Here is a 16,698-nt window from a genome sequence, read left to right on the forward strand (position 1 = left end):
TCTGCTATTCATTATATCATCTCCTGGCATGGTGGAACAGAGAACAGCTATAAGATACTTTAAAAAATTGAAAAAATGGAAAGGAGTTAATTTTGGTGCATGAAATTTTTAAAATCCATGCATAATTTTTTCATAATGCACATTTTCATGTTTTATGAAAAAAAATTTGCACCAAAATTTTGTGCTAAGACCAACTCATACTTTTATATTTTATATTTTTAAATGTTAATTAATTACTTTACTTATTTGGTAGGGAGAGATAGATAGAGATCACAATTGCCTGTTCAAAACCACCAGGCTGGGCTGGTGTCAAAATTAGGAGCCAGGCACTCAACCGAGGTTTCTCATATGGGAGTCAGGAGCACAATTACCTGATCCACAACTGCTTCCTCCCAATGTGCACACTATCAGGAAGCTGAAGTTGGGAGGGGAACAGGATTCGAACCTAAACACTCTGATATAGGATGTATCCCTAGAGGCGTCTTAACTGCTGGGTTAAATGCCCACCCAAACTCATACTTCCAATTTCATCTTTCCATAAACTTGTTGAAATATCTCATACTTGCGCTATGCCATCTTCTAGGACACATTAGATTTAGGTTGAAGCCAGTGTATTTGGGTTGGATCTAACCAAAGGGTTAGAACATCGTGGTATAACTAGATTGAATCTGTACAATTACCAGTCCTGAAGACTTTAGGGAAACAGGGCCTCATTTCAGGGTATGTGCAGAGATTGGGGGATGCTCTACACCAGCTGGGGTTTCACTAAAGTGACTTCAGTCACTATTCTAGGGCAAATGCTCTGGGACTTTGTATTTTGCTCATATTGGTGATTAATTTGAAACAATCTAGCCATTGTTTCCTGTGTGGTTCTACCTTGAGTGTCAGTTTGCTTTGTGCTACAACTGCCGAAGTCTGAGGTGTCTGCAGGGAAGTCAGCTATGGACTCACTTTAAAAAGGGAATGTATTTTGAAAAACAGGAAATTTCAAAAATAGTATATATTTTCCCCACTGTGAGCTTATTTTATAAACAATCATTAACAAAGATATATTAATTGAATGTACACACATAAGGCAAACCAACTCGTTGGATTGAAACATTCTAATCATTTGCCTGTGGTTTTACAAGATTCAAAAGGACTAGGGCAGGTTGGGGTGGTGGTGGTGATGGTGGTGTTGTGCAGAGGGTTAAGCTGCTGCCTGCAATGTTAGCATCCCATATCAGAGTGCTGGTTTGAGTCCCAGTTGCTCCACTTCTGATCTACCTCTATGCTAATGCTCCCCGGGAAAGCAGCAGAAGATGGCCTAAGTGCTTGGGCCTATGCCACTTATGTGGGAGATCAGGATGGATTTCCAGGTTCCTGGCTTTGGCCTGGACCAATCCTGACCAAATCCAGCCATTTGAGGAGTGGACCAGCAGATGGAAGATTTTTCTCTCTCTTCTTCTCTCTGTCACTCTCTTTCAAATAAATAAAATAGATCTTAAAAAAATTCAAAAAACTGAATATAAAAGGATATGAAATGTGCATTGTTACTCCTTAAAACATAAGGCCATTAAAGAGATGGCATTATGTTTCAGAGCATGGAACTGAATTCCCAGACCCACAAAATCTACAATGGTTCATAAAGCCAAGGGAAATCTTTTTTTTGACTTCTCAAGTTGGGGATGAATTTTTGGTTTTCCTGTCTCAAATAAATTATCTTTATTAAAACTAGAAGAGTTTGTTTTGTTCCTTCATGTGGTGGGCATGATAAGTAGCTCCCTAGAACTCTTGAATAATATGAAACTAGCCCTGGGGATTTTGTTTGCATTTTTTGTGGATCAAGGGGTGATAAATCTGTCCACAGCAAAGTTCACCTCCTTCTCATCCTTTCAACTTGGACAGTGCTAGGGTATGTGAGTGAATGTGTATAGAGGAAGGTGTTATCTTATTAACCTCAGTCAAAGCAGACCTCACCTACAGCCAATGCATTCCTTACATTTCTCATGCCCAAGCAGAGGGCAAAGGTGAAGACAGAGAGCCCTGAAAGCGCTTATTCTGACCAGATGGCCAAACCAGGCATGCCTGCCTGTAGTTTACAAAGCTTTAAAATTATCACGGAGCCTCAATCATCTGTCTCCAACAAATGATGTCTCTGAGTCTCTTCACATTCTTGGCAAGCCATATTATCACAGAAATTAAGTTCCTGAGTTGTGATAGTGGGTTGTGAAATACAGCAGGGAAGGCTCTCTGATACATATATACATACATACATATATACATTAAATATTAATGAATGAGAGCTAAAGAGATTATTTTGATTTCGGTTTATCATTTCAAAATCTCTAAGCTTTGAATATTATTATAATTGTCAGCATGGTGACAAAGCTGTATGTAATGTAAATGAGCTAAAACTTCTTCAAGCAGTGAATTGAGTTACAGATGTCACTTAAGAAAAATGGAAAGATATTCTTTGAACATTTTAGTGAGCACCAAGTAAATAAAAGAAGGACAAAAGGATGAAGAATTTCAATGGTTGAAGGGTATCTGTGTGAAATTCAGAACCTGATTTGTTATAACAAATAATTATTATTTATCAATAATATTTTTAAATAATTTCTCTTTGGAAAATTTTGTTTCCCTGACTATTAGACAAATCAAAGAAGTCTGTAGATCAGTTGTGGAAATAATCGTATTATGTGGCTGCATTGTAGTACGACGGGTTAAACCCCTGCCTGCATCCCATATGAGTGCCAGTCAGTCCTGACTTCTCCAATTCCGATCCTACTCCTGCTAATGCTCCAGGGAAAGCAGTGGAAGACGACCCAAGCACTTGGGTCCCTGCCAACCATGTAGGAGACCCCAATGGAGTTCCAGGCTCCTGGCTTCAGCCTAGCTCTGCTCTGGCTGTTACAGCCATTTGGGGAATGAACCAGTGGATGAAAGATCTCTCTCTGTCTCTCCCTCTCTTTGTGTCATCCTGAATTTCAAATAAATAAAATAAATATTTTAAAAAAGCACTTAAAGAGAGAAATATTTGTGTTGCAACTTGAAGTAAATTTTAAAAAGCTTATTTAACTCTGTAGTTCAATTTTTTTTAAAAGATTTATTTATTTCTTTAAAAGGTGGAGTTACAGAGGCAGAGAGTGAGAGAGAAAAGTCTTCCATCCACAGGTTCATTCCCTAAGTGGCTGCAACCACCAGAGCTAGGAGATTCTTCTGGGCCTCCCATACGGGTTCAAGGGCCCAAGGACTTAGGCCATCTTTTGCTGCTTTCCCAGGCCATAGCAGAGAGCTGGATTGGAAGTGGAGCAGCCGGGACTTGAACCGGGATCATATGGGATGCCGGCACTGCAGGCAGTGGCTTTACCCGCTATGCCACAGCACCAGCCCCCAGTAGTTCAACTCTTAAACACACAGTGTTACAATGTAGCTCAATTGAAGTTCACAGGCTTACTGGGAAAAATGTAAGTGGCTAGTATTATTAGTTGAAATCAGAGGATGATCTAGTAAAGTAACACATCTTGCCACCACCACCCACATAATACCATCAAAAAGTCATTCCTCATCACTCCACCACCCTCAGATGGCACTTCAGAATGCATTCCCCCGGCAGAAGAATGCCAAGTTACATCCAATGTGTGTGAGAGGAGCCCCAGGGGGATTTTTAGTTGGCCTCATGAAAGAGAGTGAACTTCATTAAGGGCAGAAGAACTGCATTCTCTGTCCTTCCTGGTGTCACACTGTGAAGTGGAGGGAACAGAGCGAGACACTGACTATAGCAGAGTCTACTTGAGCTCATTAAACATTAATATACTGGTCATGGTTGGGGATACTTTATACCCCACACAGATATGATCACATTTGTTTTCTACAAACATAAAAGAAGATAAAGCTTGGCAAGTTACATAGCACACACACCTGTAACTGAGACAAAGGTAAAATCATTTAAGTTTGCCGCCCACCTTGAAAAAGTGAACTCTGTGTGTGTGTGTGTGTGTGTATGTCTAGATTGATGTTCACAATCATGTTATGTGTTATAAGATGAAAGGGAGAGGTACCCATGGTAATTGCTATCTGGACCCAATCTTATTTACTCACATGAATGTGGACTATCAGTCAACTAAGCCTTTTAGAACTCACGTGTTTGCTTAGAATTCAATGAAATAAAAGCTTTTATGTTGTCTTTCGGTGTAGTGCTGAAAATAATATAAATGAACCTTCTAAAACTGTTTCCAGCTCAGATCTGTCTTGTGAGCTCAGGACCTTGATAATTCACTGTCTACTCAACCCACTTCGCAAAGGCAATTCAAATAAACTTCTCCAAACCAGAGCTAGTATAGTCACATCCACTCCTCATCCTCAGTTTCTCTTTTTGTTACTACCACTACCTTAGATATGGTCAGTATCACCTGTTTCTTGAATTCCCCCAGCACCCACTTAACCAGACCCTTTATCAAAGTGTCCAGGTCCAAAGCAAATCTCATCAATATATTTTATTGCTCTTAGGATTGTTCACAAACTCCTTATTGTGGTTTGTAAGACTGTAATATCTGGCCTCGATTTGACTTTTTAACCTCACGTTAGTCTCTTTTCTACTCAATGATCCAGAGTCTCCAATGTCTTGAGTGTTCCATTCCCAGCCTTTACTATATCACTGCCCTTTTTTCAATCACTCTTGCCCTCTTCATCTGGATAACTCTTGCTCCCGGGAACCGTGGGAAGCACCCTTTCTTCCCCTAACAAAGTCTTAACTCTTATACTCTCCTTGCCTGTTTGCCTGTTTGTATTTTTTGACAGGCAGAGTTAGACAGTGAGAGAGAGAGAGAGAGAGAGAGAGAGAGAGTTGTAGACAGTGAGAGAGAGACAGAGAGAAAGGTCTTCCTTCCATTGGTTCACTCCCCTAATGGCCGCTATGGCTGGTGCTGTGCCGATCTGAAGCCAGGAGCCAGGTACTTCCTCCGGGTCTCCCATGCGGGTGCAGAGACCCAAGCACTTGGGCCATCCTCCACTGCCCTCCCGGGCCACAGCAGAGAGCTGGCCTGGAAGAGGAGCACTCTTATATTTAACAGGGATCAATTTTCAGTTAAATTTAAACTCCTAAGAATAATTGTGTGTTAATTAAAGAGTTCAACCAATGGTATTAAGTAGAACAAACAAAATACTAAAAGGAATAAAATAGTAAGTTGTTCCTCGACAGTCAGGACAAGGGCTGATCAAGTCATTGTTTCTCATAGTGTCCATTTCACTTCAACAGGTTTCCTTTTAGGTGCACAGTTAGTTGTCACCGATCAGGGAGAACATATGATATTCTTCCCTTTGGGACTGGCTTATTTCACTCAGCATGATGTTTTCCAGATTCCTCCATTTTGTTGTAAATGACCGGATTTTTTTTTTTTTTACTGCTGTATAATATTCTATGGAGTACATGTCCCATAATTTCTTTATCCAGTCTTATGTTGATGGACATTTGGGTTGATTCTAGGTCTTAGCTATTGTGAATTGAGCTGCTATAAACACTGAGGTGCAGACAGCTCTTTTATTTGCCAATTTAATTTCCTTTGGGTAAATTCCAAGGAGTGGGTTGGCTGGGTTGTATGGTAGGGTTATATTCAGGTTTCTGAGCAATCTCCAAACTGACTTCCATAGTGGCTTTATCAGTTTGCATTCCCACCAACAGTGGGTTAGTGTCCCTTTTTCCCCACATCCTCGCCAGCATCTGTTGTTAGTTGATTTCTGAATGTGAGCCATTCTAACTGGGGTGAGGTGAAACCTCACTGTGGTTTTGATTTGCATTTCCCTGATGGCTAGTGATCCTGAACATTTTTTCATGTGTCTGTTGGCCCTTTGGATTTCCTCTTTTGAAAAATGTCTATTGAGGTCCTTGGCATCTCTTAAGTGGGTTGTTTGTTTTGTTGTTGTGGAGTTTGTTGATTTCTTTGTAGATTCTGGTTATTAATCCTTTATGGGTTGCATAATTTGCAAATATTTTTTCCCATTCTATCGGTTGCCTCTTCACGTTCTTGACTGTTTCTTTTGCAGTACAGAAACTTCTCAATTTGATGTAATCCCAATTGTTAATTTTGGCTTTGACTGCCTGTGCCTCTGGGGTCTTTTCCAGTAAGTCTTTGCCTGTGTCTATATCTTGCAGGGTTTCTCTGATGTCCTCTAATAATTTGATGGTGATGTTTAATCCATGTAGAGTGGATTTTTGTGTAAGGTGTAAGGTAGGGGTCTTGCTTCATGCTTCTGCATGTGGACATGCAGTTTTCCCAGCACCATTTGTTGAATAGACTGTCCTTGCTCCAGGAATTGGTTTTGGATCCTTGATCAAATATAAGTTGGCTGTAGATGTTTGGATTGATTTCTGGTGTTTCTATTCTGTTCCATTGGTCTATCCATCTGTTTCTGTACCAATACCATGCTGTTTTGATTATAACTGCCCTTTAGCATGTCCTGAAATCTGGTATTGTGATGCCTCCGGCTTTGTTTTTATTGTAGAAGATTGTTTTAGCTATTTGAGGTCTCTTGTGCCTGCATATGAATTTCAGCATCATTTTTTCCAGATCTGAGAAGAATGTCTTTGGTATTTTGATTGGTATTGCATTGAATCTATAAATTGCTTCTGGGAGAATGGACATTTTGATGATGTTGATTCTTCCATTCCATGAGCATGGAAGAGTTTTCCATTTTTTGGTATCCTCTTCTATTTCTTTCTTTAAGATTCTGTAATTCTCATCGTAGAGATCTTTGACATCCTTGGTTAAGTTTATTCCAAGGTATTTGATTGTTTTTGTATCTCACTCCTATATGGGATGCTGACATTGCAAGCAGTGAATTAATCCACAGTGCCACAAAGCCCCTAGACTTATGACTTTTTTAAAAGAGTACTTTGAGGTTTGCAGCAAAATTCAGTAGAAGATACAGATATTTTCCATATACCCTTCCCTATACACAGGTATATCACTAGTGTTTTAAAAAACCACAAGCAATGAACTTGGTGTTAGCAATCTTCATGTTGTTTCAGTTAATTTCATCATGTTTAGCAGTGATGACTTAGTTGTTAGTTTCATATCAATTGTTTTAAATTCAGTACCTTATTCATCTTCTCTACTACCTTGTGAGATATGTATTACAGTAATTCTATTGTCACAGAAGAGGAAGTGAAGTATTAGGGAAATTAAGAGATTTGCCCAATGTCAGTTAACAGGGAAACAGAGGAGTTAAGATTCATACTTAGATAAAGTCTGAGTCCTCAACTACGCTGGTGGCAAGAATGGAGTTTAAATGTAACATATTTTCAAAGTATTTTTTGGACAAGATTTTCACCTAGAAATGCAATATTTCAGGATTAATAATAAAGAAGTAGTAGGATAAGTAGACAAAGATACATTCAAAAGAATCTGTGAGAAGGGATATACTCTATCTATGTCTATATCTTTTTCCCTCTATCTTTTTACTGTCCACCTAGCTTCCCTAGTAGCAATAATAGACTAGAAATTTTACTCTTATCTTTGAAAAATTTCCCCTTAATCATTAATATATTTGCTAAGGAAAGAGAGGACTATGGTCAAATTAAGATAAACATCTCAATGGTTGGAACTGGTAGTCATTATGCTGAGTGAAATAAGCCCGATGCTGGAAGACAGATATCATGTTTTTTTCTTATTTGTGATGTTCTATCTATCTATCTATCTATCTACTTACATATCAAGAGTATGAAAAATTTTGTAGATGATATATCATTTGGTACATATGTATTGCTCCACTAAGTTCCACCCATTCAAATGACAATACATCCTTCTTTGTCTACATTATGATCACTGTCATGAATCCCTCACTTTATGGTACTGGTATCTTGGTTTTTGAGGAAAAATAGTAAATATATTTTATGTGCATAATGTCTATATTTGAAGTAAATGTGGTAAAATGTTAAATATTTATTACCTTTTTAAACTAAAAAAAACAAAATTAGCAAAAAAGATAGACATCTCTGAATAGAGCCTCATACAGGTAAGCAGAGTCAAAGATTTGTGGTTCTGCTGTACTCTATGTTTAGATGTAGGGAGTGAGTCAACTCTTAGGGATTTGTTGGTGACAAACTAAAACACGATTGAAGAGTGATAGCCAAATAAGAGAAAACTTCAAAAAATTTAGGGAAAATGTGATTGTGAAAAAGCTATGCAATTTTTTTGTACCAAGAAAATTTATCTTTTGATTCCATTTTCCCCTGAACTTTTTGAAATGCTCATATAGAGAGTTCTCAAGAATCAAAGGTAAAGAGATTTAACTACTGTCAGATGCAACCTGAAAAACCACTAAAAGTACAAAAGTAATTCTAAAGGACTGAGGATGCAGGAAACTATGTTGAACAAAGAAATAAGATATGCTGGTAAATTCAAATAAATATTCATAAATGCATGAACAATAACCATAATTGACATTTTCAATAAAATGCTGAAACTAAAGATTGAGGCACCAGTAAGGAAGTTATCAATGTAGGAGTCCAGTGAATAGCTAAACTGTTCTAACATCTTTATCTTTATCAAGAGAGTAAACTTTGTTGCACAGATAGTTAAGTATCTGTTGAAGTAAGTGTTGTCTCCAGAAGAAGAGAAACCAATAGAAATTTAAAAAATAAAGAATAAGGAGGGGCCAGCACTGTGGCTAGAAGAGAATGATAAAATACAGTTCAAGTCTTAAGAGTAAAAAACTGCCAACAAAGAATGTTGTACCTTTCAAAGCTCTCATTTATGAATGAAAAGACCTTCCACAACAAACAGAAATTGAAACAATTTGTTGCCACTCATTCAGCCTTACAGAAGATGCTTAAGGATGTGCTACACACAGAAACACAGAAAGATAGCCATCCTAATGACAGAATGTGAAGGCAGAAAATCATCCAGTAGTAGTAGAAAAAATACCAAATAAACAATGGGAACATTTATGGAAAAACATTAGGGCAAAGTTGTTATTTACATGACTTGGAAGAATCAATAACAACAAAATGTCCATGCTAATGAATGAAATTTACAGATTCAGTATGATCCCAATCAAAATACCAATGACATTCTTCTCAGATACAGAAAAAAATGATGCTAACATACACAGGGAAACACAAGAGACCCTGAATAACTAAAGCAATCTTATACAACAGAGGCACCACGATACCAGATTCCAGACATACTACAGGGCAGCTATAATCAAAACAGTCTGATATTTGTTCAAAAACCATTGTGTAGATCAATGGAACAGAATAGAAACTCCAGAAATCAATCTACACATCTACAATAAACTTATCTTTGACAAAGGAGCTAAAATCAATTCCCAGTGCAATGACTGTCTCATCAACAAATGGTGCTGGGGAAACTGGATCTCTGCATGCAGAAAGAAGCATGAAACAACACCCCTATATTATCTTACCGAAAAATCCACTCAAAAAAGATGAGAGCCCCAAATCTATGACCTGATACCATCAAGTTACTAGAGAACATTGGAGAAACTCTGCAAGACATTGGCATAGGCAAAGACTTCTGGGAAAAGACCCCAGATGCACAGGTAATCAAAATCAAAATTGACAAAAGCGATTACTTCAAGCTGAGAAGCTTCTGCACTGCAAAAGAAACACTTTAAAGTGAAGAGACAACTGACAGAAGGGGAATAAAATTTTGCAAACTATGCAACTAATAAAGGCTTAACATCAGGAATCTATAAAGAATTCAGGAAATTCAACAACAACACAACAAATAATCCAGTCAAGAAATAGTAAAAGAAGTTGAATAGGTATTTTTCAAAAGAGGAAATTCAAATGATCAAGAAACACATGAAAAATTACTCAGGATCACTACCCATCAGGAAAAAGCAAACTAAAAGCACAAAGAGGTTTCACCTCATCCCAGTTAGAATGGGTCTCACACCAAAATCAACAAACAACAAATGCTGGTGGGGATGTAGGGATAAAGGTACCCTAATCCACTGTTGGTGGAAATACAAACTGGTGCAGCCACTGTAGAAGACAGTATGGAGATACCTTAGAAATCTGAATAAAGACATACCATATGATCCAGCCATTCCACTTCTGGGAATTTACCCAAACCAAAATAAATCAACATATGAAAGAGTTATCTGCATCCCCATGTTCATGGCAGCTCAATTCACAATAGCTAACATGTGGAATCAACCTAGATGTCCATCAACTGTTGATTGGATAAAGAAATTACCATATATATATACATATATATACACACATATATATATATACACACACACACACACACAACACTACGGAGTACTACTCAGCTATAAAAAATGAAATCCTGTCTTTTGCAACAAAATGGATGCAACTGGAAACCATTATACTTGGTGAAATAAGCCAGTCCCCAAAAGACAGATACTAGATATTGACCTTGATCTGAGGTAACTAATAGAGTACCTGAAATGTAATGTATTGGAGTGAAATGGACATTTTGAGATTTGATTATTGTTTACAACACTTGTCTCCACTGTTGAGGAATAGCATTTTTTTCTTCATAGTATTTTTAAACTCTTTTACTTAGTATAGGGTCAACTTTAAGATCATTAAGTAAACTGAAAGATATTTGTAAAAATTAAGAGTTAGAATGGGAGAGAAAGGAGGAAGTGTGGAGCATGAGTGGGAGGGAGGGTCAGTTGGAGAGTATTATTATGTTCCTAAATCTGTATATGTGAAATACAAGAAACTTATATAACTTAAATAAAATAAAAAAGAGATAAAAAGTAATGACAGGGGCCAGTACTGTGGCACAGTAGGTTAATCCTCCGCCTGTGGTGCCAGCATCCCATATGGGTGCCAGTTCTGGTCCTAGCTGCTCCTCTTCTAATCCAGCTCTTTGCTGTGGCTTGTGAAAGCAGTAGAAGAATGGCTCAAGTCCTTGGGCCCCTGCACTCGCATGGGAGACTAGGAAGAAGCACCTGACTCCTGGCTTTGGATCGGCACAGCTCCGGTCATTGTGGCCATTTGGGGGAGTGAACCAATGGAAGGAAGATCTTTCTCTCTTTCCCTTTCACTGTCTGTAACTTTAACTCTCAAATAAATAAATAAAATCTTTTAAAAAAAGTAATGACAAAAATATAAAGCAAAAAAGAGCAGAATTACAGGAAAATACTGATTAACATGCAGTTAGAGAGGGTTTCTTATTGTGCAGTCCTCAGTAAATCATGGAAGAGACACAGAAATTTAGCAAAAATACAGAAAAATTTACAACATAATCTGTCTAAGGCATTTGTGTATCCCTGTCTTCCCTCCCCTCACCAAAAGGAAAGGCTATGATCCAAAGCAAGTAAAAATTTCCATAGATTTCCAAAAGTTTAATAATAAATGGAAAAAACTGGAAACATATAAACAAATCTCAAAAAGAAACTTGTATTGTTATATGTAACTCATCTCTTAGAGAAATGAAAAGTAAAACAACAATGGGATACCACTTGATACAATATTAAAACACCTAGACAAGCCGGCGCCGCGGCTCATTAGGCTAATCCTCCGCCTAGCGGCGCCGGCACACCGGGTTCTAGTCCCGGTTGGGGCGCCGGATTCTGTCCCGGTTGCCCCTCTTCCAGGCCAGCTCTCTGCTGTGGCCAGGGAGTGCAGTGGAGGATGGCCCAGGTGCTTGGGCCCTGCACCCCATGGGAGACCAGGAAAAGCACCTGGCTCCTGGCTCCTGCCATCGGATCAGCGCGGTGCGCCGGCCGCAGCGCGCCAACCGCGGCGGCCATTGGAGGGTGAACCAACGGCAAAGGAAGACCTTTCTCTCTGTCTCTCTCTCTCACTGTCCACTCTGCCTGTCAAAAAAAAAAAAAAACAAAAAACAAAAAAACAAAAAAAAAAACAAAAAAAACCACCTAGACAGTTCAATAATATGGAACAAGAGAGAGTCAGGTGCTTCCACTGAAAATGTAAATTTGATCACTTTGGAGAGGTTAGGACTGGAAATATCTTGTCAAATTGAAATGGTTCACCCAGTGTGATTCAGAAATTCTACCTTTAATTCTCTAGAGAAGTTCCACACATGTATACCCCAAAACATTTACAAGGAAAGTTATTGCAAATTATTTGTTTATGCTTACAAAATCAGGGGGAGGGAAACAAATGTATCAAAATAACCAGATCTTAAAGTATAAAACTGATTTTTTAAAACAAGAAATAAAGACATTTTCAACTTATGATCATAGATGCTCTTGAGACCTAAGAGTAGTTGAGTGATATTAAAGGGGACTTTGTTTTTCATGTGTAGTGTTTATATCCTTTAAAAGATCTTAAGCAATTAGGAAAAGTGCTAATGTAGATTAATTTTACATACAACACATTGATACTCAATTACTTTTCTATTTTTCTGTAATGAAATTTTTACATGATTGTTATGGAATGGTATGTGTAAAATAATTCAACTTTATTAAAATGTGTGTATATATTATTGCTGCAAAGGAAAGGAATACTGCTAATTACTTATTTTGTAAGGGTAGGATTATGAAGAAATTTCACCTCCTTTGGTAGACATTTTCTATTTATTTATTTATTTATTTTGACAGGCAGAATGGACAGTGAGAGAGAGAGAGAGACAAAGAGAAAAGTCTTCCTTTTCCGTAGGTTTACCCTCCAATGGCCGCCGCGGCTGGCGCGCTGTGGCCGGCGCACTGCGCTGATCCGATGGCAGCAGCCAGGTACTTATCCTGGTCTCCCATGGGGTGCAGGGCCCAAGGACTTGGGCCATCCTTCACTGCACTTCCGGGCCATAGCAGAGAGCTGGCCTGGAAGAGGGGCAACCGGGACAGAATCTGGTGCCCCGACCGGGACTAGAACCCGTGGTGCAGGCACCATAGGCGGAGGATTAGCCTATTGAGCTGCGGCGCCGGCCTTGGTAGACATTTTCTACATACATTCATTTGCAACACATTTAACAGATTTTTTCCTCATGGATTTTATGTTACTTTTGAAAAAAAAAAAAAAAAGCAAAGACGGAAAAATTTTCTGGTGAACTCCCAAAAGCAATATCTTCAAAAATAGTTCTAAATAATTTTAACTGGGTCTTTTCCCCACTTTTCTTCCAAGGAATACTTTATAAGCATACGAGGGTACTCCAGAAAACTGGAATTAAAAGCTGTTTATTTTAGTTAAAAAAAATTGAAGCCTATGCCTTTTTTCAAAATACATATTTTCCCTGAACTTTCTGAAGAGTTCTTCTAATTCTTAACAAAGACCCATATCTTGTCTTCTAAAAACATTTACAAAATTCTTGTTGCAAAATTAAAGTTCAGATGTATATTTAAAGGCACATTTTAAATGTATGTATCATTTTACAGACATGTTTTGACATTTCTTTTTCTTGCCAGCTACAATTTTGTCAAAGAGAATAAAGAAAAGTCAGCGCATGCTTAGAATGCTGATAATTTAACTACTGAACCTTCCCAGGACTTCAGTAATTGAGAATATGTTGTGAGCTTTGCTCCAAAAACGATAATGTTATCAGAAATTCTGTCAATTTCATCTAACCCCAAAAGTTTGCTCTTGTCTTTTTGAAGGGAAACTCAGTTTTAAAGTAAAATTTAAATGTCAGTCATCAACATTTTCCATCATATAGTAACAGATGGAGAAATTTCATGACTGTTCTTTATTCAACAAATATTGCTGCACTCCCTGCCTTCTAGAAGAGTGTTTTTTAAACATTTTTTTATCCTACATGATACCATACCATATAGTTGTGTGTTGGGGGGTGTGAGAAAGAATAAGGAAAAATAGATCTTGACCTACTAATTGCTTTCTTAGCCAAATGGGATACAACATATGACTTCCTAAATATTGTATTTTAAGGCAATCATTCCAAAATGTGATCACAGAGCTGCACTGTAAGTCCTGAGCGATTTTTAAAATGTATATTTCTAGGGTTCCTCCCCAAAGCAAAATAAAAACTTATGAGAGTCAAATATTAGAAACTGTCTTAGATGAGGCACAACATACTGGAGTCTGAGAGTCAGACACTCTCTTCTGCTGCTTGTCTGGGAGGGCACAGGAGCTCAGTGGTCGCACCAGGCATTAGCTGATGTGGTGCCAATGGTTCCAAGAGGATGGGCTTCCAAAGAACAGTGGCCCAGAGCTGGGATTTGCAGACTGAACTGAGAATGGTTGACAGCCGCAAAGGGGAAGAATTTCAGGCAGAAGAGTGAAGAGACAGGAAGAAATCTCTGAGTGCAAAGTGGGTTGGGAAGTCATGTGGCTGAAAAACAAGGATATCTGGGGAAGGGCAAAAGGTGGGGGAAGATGTCGAGAGGCAGACTGCAAATCTTTGCATTCCCTGAAAGGAACTATAGAAAATGGGAATCACTGCTGGATTTTGAGTTGGAAGTGACACAAGCAGAAGTTGGTGCATCAAAAGAGATCTCCAGCAGCACTTTGGACTGATAGCAGCAGGGTGGAGCTAGATGCTGGGGAATCCTTAAAGGAAAAGTGTTGTCCAGGGGAGCAGTGAGGTCTTGAGCTGGGGTAGCAGAAGAAGGAAGGCTGAGAATCCAAATTTGAGAAGTGCCTCGAAACAAAGTAATGGTGCTTTTCGGTCCTTGACACATGGAGGATAAGATCAGAGAGTACACTTAGGCCATATCCAGCTTGGTCAACCTGGCAGTATTTTAACAGTGAAGGATATTCATTTAGTCATTCATTGTGCCATTGCTAACCCATTTCTCAGAGACACAATCATTTTTCTCACTTCTGTTTGCTATCTTTCCCAGTACTGCTGTGTAATATATATGTTTAAAATTATCCGAGTAAGAATATCTAGTTATAAATATACTCTGTCCTCACCTATGAGTACTTAGGGCAGTTGAAAATTTCAAATTCTTCTTTGTGTTTAAGAATATAGATGGGAGGGGCCAGTGCTGTTGGGCAGCAGGTTAAGCTGCTGCCTGTAGCACCAGCATCCCATATGGGCACCAGTTTGAGTCCTGGATGCTCCACTTCTGATCCAGCTCCCTGCTTATGCTCCTAGAAAAGTAGCAGAAGATGGCCCAAGTTGTTGCATCCCTGTACCCTTGTGAAAGACCCAGAGGAAGCTCCTGGCTTCGGCCTGGCTCAGCCCAGGCTGTTGTGGCCATTTGGGGAAGTGAACCTGTGGATGGAAGAATTCTCTCTCTCTACCTCTGCTTCTTCTTCTCCATAACACTGACTTTCAAATAAATAAATCAATCTTTTAAACAAAATGCAGATGGGAGCATCCTCTAGATTTTTGCAGAGATTATATATATATATGATTAAACTTAAGGTTATGCATACAATAATTTGGGCAGACTACAAAAATAATATATATATATTAATATATTATTTTAAGGGACAAAAGAAAAGACAAAAGTTGCAGAGAAGCAAATGTTGGGAATTATTCATAGATGGAAGGTGGTCAAATTATTTCATGTGGGTAAAATAAATATTTTCCAAACTGTGTACTCCATTTGTATGTTTGTTTCCAGATCCCATTGTGATGATTCACTTAATCAAAAAACGAATGAGCTCTATATTCACTTAGTGGGGGAAATTAACACACTGAATATCAAAACTGAAAGATGGATAATGAACATATTTCATTAATGTCTTTACTCCTATGATATACTATAGTGTACTATACTGCAAGTGACATAATAGTCCCTAAATACTATTTGTGTACTGTAATGTTTGCACTTTTCTCTAATATTAATGATAAATGTTTGTGTTAGACCAAAATATTAAGCACAATGGATAGATTCTCCATAAGGTAATACACTTCATCTTAGCCAAAAGGCCAAGAAGCGATTCCATAAGGTAATAAAAACATGTGATCTTTCTGCTGCCAAAATTCATTTAGAAAGAAACTTAGACAAGGTCATTTTGCCATCACTGGCTGCATAGCCTTATTTCTGGACTTGCTTCATGTCATCAGATGGTGACTACTCAGGGATACAATACGTTCTGTCAGAAACTCTTATAAACCACATCTAGGAGGTATAGCTATGCAAAGTGAATTCACTATGGATATCTTTTCATGATAAAATAGTTTCTCTTGGTAAGACTGCCTCAGTTCCATCCTCACTAAACTAATTTCTAGCAGCATGGTCTGGAGCAAGTTGCCTGATGTGTCTGTGTCTCAATTCTTCATTTGTAAAATCGAGGCTAGTGATAGGGTCTGCCTCTTGAGTCTGTTGTTAAGACTGAATGTGAGAATACATGGAAAATGCTTGAAGCAGTGCTTGGTATGTCACAGGTTCTCAACACGCATTCATCATTACTGTCATCACGAAATGTAGGAACTTCCTAATTGTGTTATATATTTTGTCACACCTAAAACTGAATGTAATGATAGAAACTATGTCAATAAATGGTGTCTTGCTTATGCAAAAGAGTTTTTTACTACAACATGTATATGATAAGATATAAGACCTGAAAATGACCAAAGACATCAACAAGAGATTGTTAAATATGTTGTAGTAATACTGTGGAAAATAGGATAGCCATTAAAAGAATGAGTAGGGTTTGTATATACTGACATGGCAAGTTGTTCATAACACGTTATGTGAAATAAGTATATCATAAAATAACATGTATCTTATCACATAATAAAAACATTTATCAAGTACTTTCATTATCAAATGCTCAAATTATTCTAAGCACTATATATCTGTATATTAACAGACTTAATTTTTCTAACATTTACTGTTTTA

The 16,698-nt window shown here is 38.1% G+C and overlaps 1 protein-coding gene across 1 annotated transcript in view; it reads right to left on the bottom strand.

The window, feature by feature from the left end:
• Nucleotides 1–16,698, bottom strand: part of FREM2 (FRAS1 related extracellular matrix 2) — a 217,465-nt gene that overhangs the window by 49,192 nt on the left and 151,575 nt on the right. The gene's annotated exons all lie outside the window — the stretch shown is intronic.

Source organism: Oryctolagus cuniculus, chromosome 9 (genome assembly GCF_051225735.1).
Source record: "Oryctolagus cuniculus isolate XC-2025 breed Fujian yellow rabbit chromosome 9, ASM5122573v1, whole genome shotgun sequence".
Lineage (NCBI taxonomy): Eukaryota > Metazoa > Chordata > Mammalia > Lagomorpha > Leporidae > Oryctolagus > Oryctolagus cuniculus.